Source organism: Neoarius graeffei, chromosome 1 (genome assembly GCF_027579695.1).
Source record: "Neoarius graeffei isolate fNeoGra1 chromosome 1, fNeoGra1.pri, whole genome shotgun sequence".
NCBI classification, from domain to species: domain Eukaryota; kingdom Metazoa; phylum Chordata; class Actinopteri; order Siluriformes; family Ariidae; genus Neoarius; species Neoarius graeffei.
In genome coordinates this window covers 20,752,149-20,771,228 of record NC_083569.1, presented here as the reverse complement: position 1 = coordinate 20,771,228, position 19,080 = coordinate 20,752,149, and the positions used below count along the sequence as shown (strand labels likewise).

The window sequence follows — 19,080 nt, the reverse complement described above, 5'->3', positions numbered from 1 at the left end:
GATATGTTAGCAGGCATCCATTAAATTAGCTAACTCAATTTTCTGATATTTACCTAAAAGCTAAAAACACAGAAAACTTTTTTTTGTCTGATTTTCACTAGACTTAGAAATAGAATATTATTAGAACATCATCAGAGGGTCTACCATTGGCAATTTATAATAGTCATAATTGACATTAACATTGACTTTAGGCATATTAAAGTATGGTCTATAGTCACTGGATTTATCTAGATCTGTCACTATTAATAAGATTTTATTGACACAAAATGTGATCATTCATATATACACACATTTTATATATACATGTTCAAGGGCATTTCAGCCCAACACCACCCCATGTTAACCGAACTACATATCTTTGAACTGTGGGGTTAAATAGAGCAAACTCCACACAGAAAGGCCCCCACCAGCCGCTTGGCTCAAACCCAGAACCCTCTTGCTGTGAGGCAAGAGTGCAAACCACTCCATCCCCCTGCTGCACAAGTTATTTTTAAAGTCTCCCCGCTGGGGAATCGAACCCCAGTCTTCCGCGTGACAGGCGGAGATACTGTCCACTATACTAATGAGGATGATGCAATAACCCTCATTTATCAATAAAAAATGTGGTATGGAAAGCACTTACTGCTGTGGTCAACAGCGTTCCTGTCAATAATCAAACTCCAGCTGATGTTTTCATATTTAATTTATAGGCCTACATCCGTGATATTGGACAGATCACACAGCACTCAACTGTTCCTTTTCAAAATTCAACACCCCCCACCCCGCTTGCTTATCTATCTATCGATCGATCAATCTTTCTTTCAAAAAAGCTTGTTGGTCAGACATTTCTCTGCCTGTGTGCAATGGTTAATAAAGCTGTAAAGGTATAGGCACGGTGGTGTAGTGGTTAGCGCCGTCACCTCACAGCAAGAAGGTCCGGGTTCGAGCCCCATGGCCGGCGAGGGCCTTTCTGTGCGGAGTTTGCATGTTCTCCCCGTGGGTTTCCTCCGGGTGCTCTGGTTTCCCCACAGTCCAAAGACATGCAGGTTAGGTTAATTGGTGACTCTAAATTGACCATAGGTGTGAGTGTGAATGGTTGTCTGTGTCTATGTGTCAGCCCTGTGATGGCCTGGCGACTTGTCCAGGGTGTACCCCGCCTTTCGCCCGCAGTCAGCTGGGATAGGCTCCAGCTTGCCTGCGACCCTGTAGAACAGGATAAAGCGGCTAGAGATAATAAGATGAGGTGTAAGAGATTGGCCCAGGCCACCTTACCCTATCCCAGCTTTCTGCACCTCCAATCCAGTGTCACTAACCTGATCCAGTGTTAAGTGCAGCTCAGGTTTCTCTTCATTGACGCATAAATCTTTCGCCTTTTACTAAAGATTTCCATGGAGAGAAATGTTAATGAGTTCAGTATATTTTTGTCGGCTTTGCTCTGGCGGAGCTGAACGTTTTTAGTCAACAAATGTTAGAACTATTGATCTTTTTGCATAAAAGCATCTCCTACACGCCTCAAAAGTCGATGTCTCTCTTCAAAAGGATCCAGCTGTTGGGGGCGGAGTCTAGCTGTGTTTACCTTTCTGGATTTTAATATGTGGAAGTGGTATATTTAAAGCTATTCAGTGAAGTAGTTTATCATTTTTCTGCATTTTAACCAGTTTCGAATGTAATATTTATTCTAATCAATTTGATATCTGATTTGTTCTCTTAACAAGAGCGTTATATCAAGCAGATTTTTTTTGGATCAAGGAGTGGGGATAGGGGTTTGCTCTTTCAGCTTCATGTACTAACCTGATGTTGTAGTACCTCTATCTTTGTTCTAGAAAAAGTTTATTTTTTCTTATTTGGTAAATGGGCTTAGAGTAGAGAATAAAAATAGTAGTTTGGTCCTTTTATTCTATACTCTCATGTGGTATTATAGTAGATTTAGGAATGATTACCTTATTTTAAAAGAGAAAGAAAAAAATCTTTGTTTTGCCTGCCCTAACTTTTTCCCTATTTTCTGGTTTTCTCCATGCTCAACAACACAGGTGTAGAATTGGGTGTGGGCGGTATGGGAGAGAAATGTTAACGAGTTGAACGTATTTTTGTAGGCTTTGCTCTGGCAGAGCTGAATATTTTTGGTTATCAAGTGTTAGAACGATTTATCTTTTTGCATGGAAGCATCCCCACATACACTCTACAAGGCGATGTCTCTCTTCAAAAGGATCCAGCTGTTGGAGGCGGAGTCTAGCTGTGTTTGCCTTTCTGGATTTTAATATGTAGAAGTGGTATATTTAAAACCATTGACTGCAGTAAATTATTGCTTTTTGGTCTTTGGGTTAAGCGCAAGCATGTTATCTATTATTAATCTGATATGTTCTGTAAATGAAAACAACTTTTTTTCTTCCACTACTGTAAGGAACATTGAAAAATAATTTTTATCTATCAAATTGCTCAGATTTTCAACACATGTTCCTGGATCCGGGATTTGTTCTGCTAAGATTGGTCTTACGTTTACAAAGTAGTGGTTGAAACTATTAATTACCACATCCATATTATATTCATCTTTGTCATTATTAAGAAAGTACCTTAGATAATTTAAAGATCTTGACCCATTTTTTATAATACTGTTCAAAGTGCTCCAAATTACTTTGAGATTATTTCTGTTATCGTTTAATAATTTCTTATAATATTATTTCTTAGCAGCCCTTATAATATTAGTTAATTTATTTTTATATTTTTTATATCTATCCTCTGCCTCTTTAGTTTTCTGCTTTATGAACTCTCTATACAATGTATTTTTCTTTTTACAGGCATTTTGTAAACCCCTTGTAATCCATGGACATACTGTATGTTTGACTTTTTACTTTATTGAACAATTGGACAATTTTTATTATATAATGATATAAATATCCTCAAGAATTCCTCATATGCTTTATTTATGTCTTTTAGTCGGTATATTTCATCCCAATTTTGTGCCAGCAAGTAATTTCTAAAAGTATTAATTGATTCCTCTGATCTAAGTCGTCTGAAAAGTTTTGTGTTTTCTGGTTTATTATTCCCAAATTTTGTTTTATAAACTGAGAAAACTGGTAAATGATCACCGATATGATTTATCAATAGTCCACTTACTAAATTGTCATTAAAACTGTGAGTGAATATATTGTCAATGAGGGTGGCTCCATGTGAGGTGATTCTGCTGGGTCTAGTAATTTTCGGGAATAAGGCCATACTGTACATTGTGTTGATAAAATTGTCTGTCATTTTGTGTTTATTTGGATTGAGCAGGTGAATATTGAAGTCTCCGCATATGAAAACTGTTTTGTGACTCACTTTTGAAAACATTTCCTCTATCCAGTTATTGAAGACCTCAATACTAGAATCTGGAGCTCTATATCTACAACTAACAATTACATTTTTATGTTTCTCTCTGCAAATTTCAACTGTTATGCATTCCAGTGTGTTGTCAATTGCTGTTGATATACTTTCCATCACACTGAATTTCAAGTCCCTATCCACAAATATGGCCATGCCCTCTCCACTCTTGTTTTGTCTATTTATGTAGTTGAATTCATAGCCCTCCAGCTCAAAGTCCGTGCCTTTGACGTTATGTATTCAAGTTTCAGATATTGCTACGATGCTGAACAGATGCTAAAACTGTTGTAGATATTCCTTGATGAGATTGAAATTTGCATACATGCTTCTGCTATTGAAGTGGATAATTGAGAGTTTGCCATCAGCTTTAATGCGCCGATTGAACTGTTCATCAGTGTAATAACAGCAGTTGTTGTTAATGGCAGAGAAGAAATTATTGTCCAGGTCTATATCATATTCCAAATCCTGTGATTTGTGATCAGTGTACACAAATGATTGTAGTTCCAGTAAATCCTGTTCCGTAATCCTCTGAGATGTGTGGCTTATGGTCCCGCTCATGATGGTCACTGATACTTTTCCAGGTCCTCGATATTTTTAACAACCAATACTTTGGCCTCCTCAGGTGTACCGTTTAGCTTAATAAACACCCTGCAGTTTGTCATCCAAGTATTCTGAATTTTCCTCTGTTTCTTTAAGGCATGTGCATTCCTGGCTATATCTGCATTTTGTTTGGTCAGATGCTCGTTAATGTAGACCCTGGATCCCTTTAGCTTGTACGCTTGCTTTAATAGTGCGGTCTTATGTTTCCTGTTGACAAACCTCATGATGATGGTCTGCTTGTCGCTGGTGTTCCTCCTTGGTAGCGGGTGGCAAGCCTCAATGTTATCGCAGTCCAGGTGAATTCCCTCGGACTGCAGGAAAGCAGATACCTGTTGCTCCATGGAGCTCACATCCAGCTCTCTGGGCTCCCCCCCCGCTGATAGCTTTAATCAGCGGGGGGGAGCCTGGGGAGCTGGATGATAGATATTTGGGCTCCGTGGAGCCCGGGGAGCTTTGATAAATATTTGGGTTTAATCCAAACAGTGGCTGTTTTCACAGATGTGCTGCTTTGAATGTGGCAAAAGAAATTTGATCTTGACTTGGCTGAAAGTGCAGATGATTCAGATGGTTTCCAAAATGACAAGAAAGTTTTTCTCTGTAAAATGCAAACAACACAGCAGTTGGTATTTTGGAGAATGCGAGCAGTGGTCCCACTACGGCTTACATGCAAAGCAAGTGCTCTACCACTTGAGTTAATTCCCCTGCTGTGTCTAACGGTTTGTCCAACTAACAACCGCAAGCCCCACAACACTGCCCTTCCTGGCCTGCTCATTGCTTTCTGCAACCATGCCTGAGTTTCCATTGGTTGTTTGTTTATTTTCACATGGGCGACTGCACGGAAGTGGACTTTTGTTCTGGGGGAGTGTATTCTGACTCCCATTTGCATGAATACCAGGTGGTAAGCTTCAAGGGTTTTGCCACTAAAACAACCCAATCTCCTCACATGGAGTCCCTGGCATGCTTCTCACACTTTTGGGGCATGCCTCAGGAAGCATTTGTTGCTTCATTGTTCAATGAGAGCAGTTGGGTGGAAGGTGGTGAAAAGTGCCTTTTCAGGACAGCAGCTTGCTTTTCACCAGCAGCTTTAAGAATACAAGCAGGTAAGCATCATATTTTCAGTTTGTAAAAGCTGTCTCAGCTGACTTTGCACTCGAGTGAGAGTTAGAATTTTATAGTGGATGGTGGGAATATGACAAGCCTGTTGAAAAATGTGAGTTGGAGATACTGAGGTCAGTGGGCAATTCAAGAAATAAAGCCAAGCAAACTGAAAGGAATCTGTGATACCTCACCTTCGGAGCTCATCAGAGGAGCATATCAGCAGAAAAGTAATGTGCAGTTAGTTGATTTGGTCATTGTTGCAAACAGTGCCAAGGTTGTGGGTTTAATCCAAATAGTGGCTGTTTTCACAGATGTGCTGCTTTGAATGTGGCGAAAGAAATTTGATCTTGACTTGGCTGAAAGTGCAGATGATTCGGCTGGTTTGCAAGATGACAAGAAAGTTTTTCTCTGTAAAATGCGAGCATGGGGACAGTGGGTGTTTTGGAGAATGCGGGCATCAATCCCACTAGCTGTCTCAGCTGACTTTGCACTTGAGCGAGAGTTAGAATTTCATAGTGGATGGTGGGAATATGACAACCCTGTTGAAAAATGTGAGTTGGAGATACTGAGGTCAGTCAGCAATTCAAGAAATAAAGACAAACAAAGTGAAAGGAATCTGTGATAGCTAACCTTCGGAGCTCATCAGAGGAGCATATCAGTAAACGCTGTCTAAGCTGACTTTGCACACTAGCGAGAATTAGAATTTTAGATTTGATGCTAGTATGATCTTTTATTGCCATGATGGAGTTTGTGGAGGAAATGCAGCTTTTGCTAATTAGACCTGTTGCACTGGAACAGATTAAATATCCACCCTGTTGCACTGTGTGCAGGAGGAGAACCTGAAGACGGTGCTGATGAACCTGACCAGTGCCTCGGTGCAGACTAACAATGTGGGAACCAAGCAGGCAGACACAGTCTACTTCTTGGCCATAACACCCCAATTGGTGACGGAGGTGGTCAAAGCTGAGAGTCCGGATGGCATCCTGCTCTCCATCGGCGGACAAATGGCACTCAACTGTGGTGAGACCTGTTCTGAATTATATCTCTACATGTGTAGATATAGAGTGGCAGCTACAATTATCAACAGTACATAATTACTGACACCTTTTCAGATTTACCAATTGAAAACAATTTTACAAAGATGAGTTTCAGTTCCAACAGTTTTTATTGGTTAATTAATCAACCGGAAGACACCCTTCACCCTTTGATCTTGTCATCTGATGACACAGCTCGTTACCTGAGATGGAATTTTTTTTTAGCATGATGAGCAAGTTGAGGAAAACCCGGATGCTATCATCACATGTAAGTATGGTGGAAAGATCATGGACATTGTTTTTACTTTTCAAATTCACCGATATTTCATGATATCCTTGTCGAAACCTACTTTGTTTCTTACTCTTTCATTTGACAGTTGGAATTTTGTATCTTATCACACATTTGAGAAGTCATGTGGGGTGTTGATCATCGTGATCACTTTCACCGGTGTCCACCATTATCGACACCCTGTGGAATTAAGTGACATTTACAACTGTTATGGATCGATCTTTGTGTAGCATTGTTGAAGCAGATGAAGTACTTTAAAAAAATATAAGTGCTGTGATTTATCATAATTTTTTCCTGATTCATAACAGAATGGAATGCTTAGAGAGTATTTGGAATCCGATTGAAATAAATAGAATTAGACCAAAATCAAATTCCTAGCATATATATATTTATATATGTATTATAAATTACATGCTTGAAATATTCAGGTTTTTCTATTCCATTTTGATATTTTTTTTTGCAGTTTGTTGTAAATATCTACCATATATTACAATATCAGACATTTTATATTTTTAGATATAGAAATATAAAGTTTTGGTTCGAGAACTGACATGCGACCTTTTACCTGGATTTTCATGTGGTTATAATATCAATTGCCTTTTGACATTCATTGGTAAACTACAAACCTAGAAATTAATGCAAACAACAGTGAGTGATTTAACAAAATGTGATGTACAAAAATACTTAGATAGTGGGTAGAAAGTGGAACAAAAAGATTTTCTGACACAAGTTAAACATTAGTTCATTTGTTTACAAACGTTCGGATTACTTCCTCATTTACCTAAGCACTGACTTCGATATATTTATATAAAACATATTTTGGACTTAATACAAGTCTATATAAAAAAAATAAATAAAAACTGTTTTGTTAACTTAATTCCACATACCATTTAAAAAAATCATTCTCATCTCGATGTCAATAATTGTGGAATGGTGTCACATCATCTGACAGGCTAAGTAATCATGAATCAACTTATTTTTTTTCCAGTGTAAGTTTGAGTGAATATTCATGCACAATTTATGTATTGAAAGTCTCTTCTACTTTTGCAATGGCCAAAAGATCATTAAGGTGTCGATGATTGTAGCCGCAGCTCTAGATACTTAAACTTACGACCTACGATACCCTGTGGTATGAGTGGTGCTGTTTCAGATTGGCATGCTGCAGCAGTACGGTGTGAAGGTTTTGGGCACACCTGTAGAGTCCATCATCGCCACAGAGGACAGACAGCTGTTTGCTGACAAGCTGAAGGAGATCGATGAGAGGCTCGCCCCCAGTGTGGCTGTGGAGTCGGTGAGCCCTGCTCTTCTCTCGTTACACTCCACACGTGTATATCCAATATCCAGCACACGATATTCCCAGTCACCCGCTTTTAAAGGCCTATATAGATCAAATGGGTGTGCTTTTATACAAATGTTTGCATGTGTAACATTATTTATGATAATATTTACTCAGCATGTAATGATATATTGCAATGATAAATCGTGATACATATTTATGACAATTTGAATAAATGAATTACAAAACAATATCAACTGTGAGCTACTGCTCACTTACGTATCCCCTCGCTCTCGCTTATATCAGAATACAAGCAATTGAAGGAATAGGACACTTATTATGAATGTTGACTTCAACAAATAATTAACCCAGAAACAAGTAAGTAAAGAGCGGTGTTCTCCCCAGGTATTTCAAATAGCATCCTGGTAAACTGTCATTTTGAAATAGCATTTTGCTTCTTGAAATAGCGTCTAAATTCACCCTATATATTTCATAAATACATTCAGTCGGTAAACAGATAGTCGATGTGCGACAGACCTGAAAATGGTATACACAGTATAGAACCCCAAGCTGAAGTTCAGTACCAAATATCAAACAGTTGTGATTTGTAGTTGCTGAGAAAAGTGTTTCGAAAAGTTTGTAAATCCACCCTATATGTTTCGTAAATACATTCATTTGGTAAACAGGAAGTTGATGTGGGACAGACCTGAAAACGGTATACACGGTATAGAACCCCAAGCTGAAGTTTGGTACTAATGCCGCTTTTCCACTACAAACGCGGCTGAGTCGGGCTGAGCCGTGCCGTGCTGAGTTGGGCTGAGTCGAGCTGAGTGGGGCTGTTGGAGTTGCATTTCCACTACAACCGTGCTGAACCGTGCTGGCTGGAAGTGGGTGGACACATTGGGTGGAGTTAGAGAAAGTGGGTGGACGTCACGTGATGTCTTTAAGCGGCGCAAACAGTGACATCAGTGATCTTTTAAGCGGTAGTCTCACGACCCGGATAGTAAACAATAAACATGGAGGACATGGAGTCGTTAGTGTTGCTGGTCTTGGTTCTGTGGCTTGTTGTCGCTGACAACGCCAACAGACACTGGCAAGAGTGTATAGATGAGGCGAGGCGCATAAGGCTTCAGAAATTCTCGTAATTCGTAATTCTTCTTCTTCCGGGTTTGCGGTGTTTACAGATCCCAGCGTGCTCGCGGGGCGTGTGTGGGCATGTGAGGACACTCCTCCTCACCAATCAGTGCACAGGGGAGTGTCTGCTCACGCCCCCAGCCTCACTCAGCTCGGTTTGGCTCGCTTCAGCCCCACTCCAAAACCGTGCAAGTTTTGGGTGCTAAGCAGGGCTGAAGCGAGCTGAGTCGTGCTGTTCTGAGGTAGTCGAAATGCGAGCCGTGTCGGGCTGAAGTGAGCTGAAGCAAGCTGAAGTGAGCTAAAAAAGGGTAGTGGAAAAGGGCCATAAGTGGCTATGATTTGTGGTTGCTGAGAAAAAGGGTGTTTCGGATGGACGGAGATACAGACGGACGGACAGAGGTAAACCAGTATATCCCCCCCTTTTTTGGAGTGGGGGTATAAAAAAATGAATTGTAATTATCAGGCTGTGTAATCACTAAGATAAATAGATAGCTCCCAAGCTGGGAATTTGTTTTGTTGCAGCAGCAAGTTATCAAACATGTGAAAAGAAAAAGAAACACTGTGCAACATAAAATAGAATTTAAAAAAAGAACAAGCTGACTTTACAATATACAGATAAAAAAAATACCTATATATGCACTTTGTACATGTGACTGTGCATTAATAGTGCAAAAATCAAGAATTGTGATAAATGAAGATAAAAACTGTGCAAATGACAGTAAACCCAAAATTATGCCTCTTAAGGTAGCTTTTTTCTTTTGCCATGACCCGGATTCGAACCGGGGTTGCTGCGGCCACAACGCAGAGTACTAACCACTATACGATCATGGCAAACTACTCAGATGTAATCTGATACTTACTTTCAAGACCATATCACTCATAGTTTTCAAGTTCTGCTCCGGAAACAAAACCTCCCCCTCAGGCTAACCTGAGAGACTAAGTCTGAAATTGTTTCCATGGAAACATGAAAAATTTAAATTTCTCAAAATTCTTTGTATGAAAAGGCACATCTACATCACCTTGTTAATATGTATACCAAGTTTCAAATCCATATCATGAATAGTTTTGGATATATGCTCCGGAAACAAACATTGCTCTTAGAAACTAAGTCAAAATCCATTTTTTTATGTAAAAATTTGAAAAATACTTGAGAAAGTAGCCAGAATGTACAGTCCACAACCCACTCTACGATTGACACACTGCATTATTTAAAATGTGTGTCCTTTTTTTGTGAGGCAAATTGTAAACAGAAGCAAACTGCAGCGAGGAACTAAAGTTGTGAGTGATGTTCCCGTAGGTTCTGTGGGCCATTTTGAGGATCAGGACAGAGGCTCAGTGGTGCGAGCACTGGTCTAGTAAACCAGGGGTTGTGAGTTCAATCCTCAATGGGGGCCTGTAAGGGGTATTTTGAAGGTGGGAAGATGATCCAGATAAAAGAAAGTACAGTATATTGAGGACACTGCCCTCTGAAAGTTGCTTGTGATTTCTCATCACCTGAAGACCACTTTCTGCTGGTGAGAATGGCCCCGTCTGGACAGTTTGATGATCAGTGAGATCACTGTGGATGAGACTGAGGACCTGAAGGTATCTTTGGTGTGCAATTTCTGCAAAGCACTTTGCACTCAAGTCTCCATCAATGCACATAGTCAGGTGGTGTTTGTTTATATTTGGAGGCTATTTTGCAAAATTTACCAAGTCTTGTTTTTGGTAATAATATACAAGTTCAGATATAAATTCATAAATCTGGACTTCTTGTAATGTTTGTAGGCTGCTGTTTCATAGTTAATTATGCAGGGGATCGTTGTGCATAAAAAGAGCCCTGAAACCACATATAGGAAATTGGTATAAAAGTATTACATCATTAATATGCAATTATTATATCCATAATAGGTGTCATTTGTGGCACACAACCTTTTTACTCAGGTCAAAAGCAGGGTTCATACATTAGATACCCATTTAACCCTAAAAGGGCCTAAACTACTGAGTGGGATCAGTTAGAACCTCAGAGGTGGTGTGCTGCTCAGTCTATTCAACTGACATAACTTTTTGCTTTTCGGAGTTTGTTACTCTATAGATTCTTTATCTAAAAGTATGTTTGTTTCAAAATTGATGAAAAAAAGTGTTTAACAAGGTGACTGATTTTCTGTTGGGGTCCCATAACTCTGAGATTTGTTGCAAAAATATTTCAGCAAGTTAGTCGCTTCTTTGTGTGTCTATCTTTGCCGATCTGTATGTTTGCATGCTTGTCTCAGATATCTGCCATAATTAAGAATATAACTCTTTCTTACAAATTGTAGATAACTAGTGAACCTGTTAGTTATAGAGTTACTGAAAGGTCTGATGTCTGATGCTTATCTGTCCGTGCACTCTCCATACAGAACAACAGACAGTCCAGCAGATACAGAGGAAACTGGCATTGTCTAGTTCTGAAAGTGACATTGTTTACTTTTGAAAATAGTCCAGTGGCTGTTCTGGTCCTAATATGTGTTACCAATAACTGCTTTTATCTTCATGTTTTGTGCTTGAATCCTTAGGCAAAGTGTTATTTCTTGATGTAGTTTGGACATTTTAAAAAAAAACTGCTAGAAGCTTAGTAATAAATGTATCACAGAAATTTCTAAAATGAGAGATTGTGAGCTGAGTTCTGGAATGTAGATAAGCTATAAATATTCTCAAGTTCTGTAGCAATAGTGTAAAATGCTTCTGGCTTTTTTATGTTCTCTATGTACTTAAATGTCTCATTTTAAATGTAACTTGATAATATCATGTAAATATATGATTTCTATTCATATAAAGTTCATAAATGGGTAATTAAAAAAAATACAGATGTTATAATGGACTTCAGTGATACAGATATATGTTTTTTTTAATGTTTTTACATGCGATACTTAGCATTTCCTTTTTTGGTGAAAATGGTGATTGCTGACATTACAACAAGTAAAAATAATTTGTTTGGGATGTAAATAAAGGGTTAATACTGAGAAACCAGACTTAGGAAATTTTGCAAAGTAGGTTACATATGCTCCCTGACTATAAAGTTGATACGTCAACAACAAAAAAGACCTTGCTATGGAATTTGTCTCACATACAAAGATAATTTAATTATAGCCCTGGTTGAACAGAGCAAAATCAGTAAAGCCATAGAGATTTTCTGAAGAAAGCAAAAGTAACATGAACCTGCTTTCCTCCACACATCTCATGCAACCATCTCAAACGTTGACACTTTATTTTGGCCTGTTGGTCTAGGGCAGGGGTGGGAAACCTTTTTACTATCAAGGGCCATTTTGAGTTTTATAACATCCTGTGGGGGCCAAACTAAATTTTTTAACCCATAACCTCTGCTGAAAATTTTAAGATGCAGCCCATTTATTTTAGCTTTCTTTCATGCTATTCAAATAAAGCAACTTTATTGGTGTAACTTTCTGTTTTAATCTTCCCATTTTCTTTTTAAATTTTATCCACCTCTTATTGTTTTAATGTTCTGTTTTTAGTCTTGTATTCTTATTGATTTTATATGTACTGATGTAAAGCACTTTGAGCATTTTATGTAATGAAGAAGCTACAATATATAATATTTTACCAAATTGTATTATTATATCTGGCCGACCTAATGTGAAGGCTGGAACTGTTTCTCTTTGGCGAGGCATCTGATGTCAGATGGTAGAGATGACGATGCTACTCGCAGCTGGTTTTCCAGGTTTGGGTCAGTCAGTCTTGAGCGGAACCGATTCTTTGCAAGGGTCAGTTCTGAGAAGAACTGCTCACAGCAGTAGGCTGTCCCAAACCATGATGTAAAGCAGAGGAAGGTTGTTGTACCTAGCTTTGAGCTCATTGTTGCTTTGCAGCTCAGTGATTTCGTGCTGTAGGTTGTCAGGCACATCAGCTGGTTCCACATTGAATGGTGTTGCAAATAAACAAAACAAAACAGGATACAGAGAACATACAAACTCACTATTCATAAAATCACACATGTTGAAATTTATGGATCTGGTCAAATTCAGAACAGCACAAATAATGTACAAAGCAAGAAATAATCTATTGCCGAAAAATATACAAGAAATGTTTAGTGAGAGAGAGGGGGGATATAATCTAAGGGGAGACCTAAATTTTAAAAAACCAAAGGTTAGAACAAATATGAAAAGCATGTGCGTATCGAGCTGTGGGGTGACTTTATGGAACAGACTGGAGACAGAAATAAAACAAAGTGCAAATATAAATCTGTTTAAAAAAAGGTACAAAAAATATTTTTGAATAAGTATATAGAAGAGGAAGTATGTTAATGGAGGATGATGAGGGATAAATAGAATAGGGTTGATTGTTATATTAGAACTAACTTAGTATATGGTATATATTTATTAATGGGATAAATATCTTCATATTTACAGGGATAGGTATGTAGTAGATATTTATTTTTGTAATTATATATTTATATAGATATTTATGAAGTGTATATATGGTATAAAGTATATATATATATATATATATATATATATATATATATATATATATATATATATATATTTGTAATTATACATTTATATAGATATTTATGAAGTGTATATATGGAATGAAGTATATATTTAATTTTGTAACTAAATATTTATATAGATATTTATGAAGTGTATGTATATATGTATGTATATGTGTATATGTGTATGTGTGTAGATGTATGTATATATATATATATATATATATATATATATATATATATATATATATATATATATATATATGTGTGTGTGTGTGTGTGTGTGTGTGTGTGTATGTATTTATATGGATAATCATGAAGTGTATATGGTATATATTTTTATAGGTGTATTAATGTAGTTTGGATTTTGGGGTAGTTAAAAAGGGGTGGGAAATTAAAAAAAGTATTGTACTTCTTCCCACTCCTTTTTCGAACAATGTGCGGTGTACTGTAATGTCTTAGCTCTTTATGTTATTTTATTTATTCTTTTTGTCACTTTTTTCATTTTCTTTCTTTTGTATGTACAAATAGTTACATACATTTTTATACATGTTCGAAATAAATAAATAAATAAATAAATAAATTCATTCATTCATTCAAATATGTTCAGGTCCTTCTCATAACTTCTCATCAGCTGGAACCTCTCTCCAAAGGCCTGGAGTAGTTTTGCACACTCCCCAGCATATTCAGATGTCACAGCAGGCTTTTGTTCTTGCAAAGTAGGAAAGTGCACAGTGTTTCCCCTTTCCAGTTGCACTTGTCACAGCTTCAGTTTAACGTCAAATGATTTCGCATTTGAAAACAGTGAGCTGAAAAGCTGGTTGGGACCTTGGAGCTTAACATTCAGTTCTGAGAGGTACTTGGTAATGTCCACCATGAAGGCCAAATCACACAGCCACTGGCTATCATTGAGTTCTGTGACTGGTTTGCCCTTCATCTCCATGAACTGCTTTACTTCTTCCCTCAAGTTGTACATAGAAGCGTGCAAGCATATCTGCACGACTCAGCCACCACACCTCACAATGGTAAACCAGGTCTCCATACTCTGACTCAAGCTCAGTCAGTAGCTCTTTAAACTGGTGACTGTTAAGTCCTCTGCTTTTAATGAAGTTGATGGTGGAAACAACAGTAGTCATCACATTATTGAGCTTCAGGGAATGTGCACACAGGCTCTCTTGGTGTATGATACAGTGGCACACAACCAACTCATTTGGATCCAGACTGAGATGACTCATTTCTTTTTTAACCAATGCAGTCAATCCTTTCTGCGCGCCAACCATGGCTGGGGCTCCGTCTGTAGCCGGTCCACTTAGCTTGTCAAACTGCAGTTCAAATTTGTTCATAGCCAAAACAACTTGCTCAAACAAATCCTCACCTTTGGTAGTGCCATGCATGGCTTGCAAAGACAGCATTTCCTCTCGTGTATCAAACTCAGCTGTAATCCCATGCATATATATATATATATATATATATATATATATATATATATATATATATATATATATATGATTGGACTAGGCATTGCCCTGGTTTATTGAGGATATCAGAAAATGGTGACAGCTTGACAGCTGTCCAAAGCCCCATAAAGCTGCCCGACATGATTGAAGCAGTGGGCAGAGCTGTTGGCACTCAGACTGTGGCTATTCAGAACTTGAACCGCAACATGGATAACATCATGGAGAAGCTTTTGGCTTTGCAAAGGAAAATGGATCGATTTGGAGACCAGAATGGACAACCAGAGCAGTCATGTAAAAGAATGCGTCTACTTGCCCCAAGACCAAACGATCCCAATCTTATCTGCTTTCGGCCCCCTCTGACAGCACTGGCCTCGGTCAAGCCCATTGCTGGAACAACAACTCCCCCTGAAGATCACTGCAGTGAGATGCTCTTGCATTCCTTCCCCCACTTCCCACGGTCACCACTTTTTACCCCCAGTGTGACAAGCGGGTGCATGACCAGCGCCGTCATGGTACGTGTCAAGAGTATTACGATTTTCAAGTTCCTTCATATTTTTAACTTCACCCATCAAGGTCTATTCTTTTTTTGAAAGATATTTGCCTGGCTCACAGCAAAACTAGTGCTTCATGAGTTAAATGGACATCCATTTCAGAAAATGTGGATTTTGTAGTACACAGCAAACACAAAATGTAATTTGAGTGTAGTTTAGATTTTTCACCCTTTTGTCACACTCAATGAGCCATTTTTTTTTTTAAATAGGCCATATCTACTATACCACTGCAATTTATTTTCATATATCTGGAGTTTATACCAGCCAAATTTCAAGCGAATCCAATGAGTTTGAAAGAGTACATAATTTTTTTTTTTCAATGCAAAACTTTAAAAATAGCTGACTTCCTGTTGAGTGGAGCAAATATAAGCCAGTGTGAAATGTGTCTGTCATGGTGATGACAATGTCCCCACCAAAAACCATGGAGATCGAACAAACTTTGTGACAACTACAGGAATAAACACATTCAAAAATCTAAACATTGCTTGCATTCGGGGACGCTATGGAGCTCCTCAATCATGCCAAAACCCACATACAATGTACGTTTTTGATTTTTCACAAGTATGAGGCATGAGCCAAAGATGCATGTGCCACTGGAGGAACAGACCCTCAGGCCCTCAGGCTGCACCTCGGGTTCTCCGGCCCTAATAGTAGTCCTTACGGTTGCAATGTGAATTCAATCAGGTCCTTGCACCGCAACAATGAACTGCTATAATTCCTAAATGGTTAAAAGAATATTTTTGTTAAATGCCTTGAATTAAAACCAAACAAAACCCAAAAAGTAAACTCCTTTATACTGATAGATACTGTAATATCCATACAAGACATGTTTGAGTGTTCACTTGTTCATATTTGTACCTGTATACTGTGTACAGATTTTATTTTAAAAGGAAAACAGTGTTCCTGTGCACCGCCATCTTCCTCTCTCCAAGGTTCAAATATCACATTCTGAGGACAAGTCGTGACATCACCGACTCCAAACCACTGAGCTCTCCGTAAAAATCTGGAGCGTTCATAGCCTATTCCCTGCTGTTGAGACAAGTGAAGCCATCTGACTGCCATCTTACCACTCACATCGCGTGTATTTGGGTTCTGTGTTAAACTGTCATGTCCGATCAAATTTGCCCCAAGAAAAGTATCTCCTGACTTTTTTCCTTTCATTACCTCTTCTTATTTTCTCAACTTTACCCACATTCCTTGCATATCTTTATAGCACTCCCCTTCACTGTTATTGTTCAGGTTTTTTTTTTCCTTTTCCAGTTCAGTCTCTGATCATTTTTTTGAACGGCTCTTTTACTACTATAATTATTTTTACAGAGATTATTTCAGTTTTTCTTTGTACAGGAAATCATATATTGGATGCCATCTGGGAAATAAGCAATTGACCATGAAATATGACCAACCCTGATTTAAGAGTACTTATCAATATACTTGCACTCAATTTAAACTAAAATCATGTTAAAACAGACAATCATGCCCATTTTCTCGATTTGTGCAAGTAGGTGTGACGTGTGTAGATGATCGACATTGTCATTTGTGCTTCGCCTGAGGTAAATGAAAATAACTACTGACCAAACTAGAACAATAACATCTCTTTTTATTTGCATCCCTCACTGCCATTTCTGTCTAAGGCTATGGTCCTTCTTTCATTTAGTCTAATGAGGCTAATTTACTCATTTAATTTTTCTTTTTGAGTTTGATCTGTTGAGCTTGAGCTCTCACATTCAATATCAAACATGTCTAGACTTTGGCTTTGATCTAGTCTGGGACATTTCCATCAAAAAATCTGACACAGTCACAGTGTTCATCCCAGATATCACTGTCAGATTTTCAACAAAAACAGACAAAACGATGAGACAGATTTTCTGTTTTTTTGCTCTTGCAAACCATCATAAAATGCTGTAGGTGGGTCCACGCAAATGGCACTGTGCACACACGTGTAAAAATGATCACACTATCAATACTCACAGGTGAAATGTCCGTCCACAACCTTTGACTTGACAGTTTGTACAGTTCACTGCTGCACATGCAGGCATTTTTCTTGTAATTTTTCTCACCAACTACATCAATAACTTGACCAGTTTTGTGTAGCTTCCAATAGCCTAAATGACCATTCTGCTCAACGATGTGAGTGGTAAGATGGCGGTCAGATGGTTTCACTCTGACGAGCCTCTGAGCTTTCCAGATTTTTACGTAGAGATCAGTGCTCCAAACATGATTTACCGAGGCTAGTGGAGCTCTTGGACACATTGCTTCTAAATTGTTGTTAACAACCCTAAAGATGCCGAGTGTCAAGCATTTGGGTGTAAAATAAACTGGATCATTGATAATTTTATGCGACATGCTTTTGTTTTTATTCATGGAGAAAAGATATCTTTTTAGACGGCAAGAATCACACTGCTATGGCAACAGGATTGTTTACTAGTATCTGTGTCAGTACTGAACATGCGTTATCTAGCCAAGTAGATTTAAGAAGAAGAAGCCTTTATTTGTTTCACATACACTCAAGCACCGACTGAATCACACAGTGAAATTTCTCCTCTGCATTGAACCCATCTGAAGCAGTGAACACACAAGTGAGCAATGAGCACACACACACATACCCACAGCAGTGGTCAGCTATTCTACAGCGCCCAGGGAGCAGTTGGGGTAAGGTGCCTTGCTGAGGGGCACCTCAGCCCAACCTCAGGCCATGGCTCCTATATACCTAACCATGTCTTTGAACTGTGGGGGAAACTAGAGCACCTGGAAGAAACCCACACAGACACAGGGAGATCATGCAAACTCCACATAGAAAGGCCCCTGTCAGCCACTGGGCTCAAACCCAGGACGTTCTTGCTGTGAAGAGACAGTGATAACCACTACACCACTGTGCCGCCCTAAACATTGAAATGTCAAAAAAAAAAAAAATTAGGAACCCGTAACATCACCTTGTTAACATGCATACCAAGTTTCAAATCTGGATCATGAATAGTTTTGGATATATGCTCCGGAAACGAACATTGCTCTGAGAAACTAAGTCAAAATATATTTTTGATGTAAAAATTTGAAAAATATATTTTTTTTAAATCCAAAATAGCAAAAGGCACCAGTTCACATGTTGCTTGATATGTATACAAAGTTTCATGAAGATATCTTCAGTCGTTTTAATTATGGCCCAGAAACGAAAATGTGACCGGACGGACAGCCGGCCGGACAGAACCCATTTCTATATCCCCCGCCAAAATTCATTTGGGCAGGCGATCAAAAAAGAACCAAAAATACTGGTTGAATTTTTTTTTTTGGTTGCAGTTCTCATCACCTGAAAACCACTGGCTGCTACTGAGGATGGCCCCACATGAAGAGCCTGGAGATCAGTGAGGTCACTCATGGTGCTTATGGTTTGTCTCTTGAGGTCTTGGCCTGTCCAGTGTTTTTGTTAACTCAGATGAGAAAGTAGCCAGAATGCACAGCCCACGCTACAATTGACACACTGCATTATTTAAAATGCGTGTCCATTTTTTGCGAGGCAAATAGTAAACAGAAGCTAACTGCAGCTAGGAACTAAAGCTGTGAGTGACGTTACAGCAGTTTCTGGGGGCTGTTTTGGGGATCAGCGCAGGGTCTTCAAGGTTCTGCTGTGGCCCCAATCTTCAGTGACTGTGATAGACTTAAGGCTCCATAGCTCAATGATGAGAGTGCTAGTTTAGTAAACCAGAGGTTGTGAGTTCAATTCTCACTGGAGCCTGTAAAGAGTTAGTGAAACTGTCTCTGAATCTTACTTTTGTTGGCTAGGACTCTACCAGTTTTAGTATCGGGTGTAAACAAACCACAGCTGATGGATTCTCAATCCTTCCC

The 19,080-nt window shown here is 38.6% G+C and overlaps 1 long non-coding RNA gene, 3 other non-coding genes and 1 pseudogene across 4 annotated transcripts; 4 read left to right on the top strand and 1 right to left on the bottom strand.

Annotated features, from left to right (window-relative positions):
- The first annotated feature begins 1,310 nt into the window (after positions 1 to 1,310).
- Positions 1,311 to 1,425, top strand: LOC132895682 (U5 spliceosomal RNA). The gene has a single exon (XR_009655807.1). It is a non-coding gene; the product is annotated as a U5 spliceosomal RNA (small nuclear RNA).
- A 188-nt stretch (positions 1,426 to 1,613) lies between these two features.
- Positions 1,614 to 1,792, top strand: LOC132899004 (U2 spliceosomal RNA; annotated as a pseudogene).
- A 4,071-nt stretch (positions 1,793 to 5,863) lies between these two features.
- LOC132886883 (uncharacterized) lies at positions 5,864 to 13,166 on the top strand. The gene is made up of 3 exons (XR_009654741.1): positions 5,864 to 6,054; positions 6,147 to 7,648; positions 10,065 to 13,166. It is a non-coding gene; the product is annotated as an uncharacterized LOC132886883 (long non-coding RNA).
- On the bottom strand, positions 9,527 to 9,598 carry trnah-gug (transfer RNA histidin (anticodon GUG)). Its single transcript has one exon. It is a non-coding gene; the product is annotated as a tRNA-His (tRNA).
- A 5,731-nt stretch (positions 13,167 to 18,897) lies between the features above and the next one.
- On the top strand, positions 18,898 to 18,970 carry trnat-agu (transfer RNA threonine (anticodon AGU)). Its single transcript has one exon. It is a non-coding gene; the product is annotated as a tRNA-Thr (tRNA).
- Positions 18,971 to 19,080: the final 110 nt, after the last annotated feature.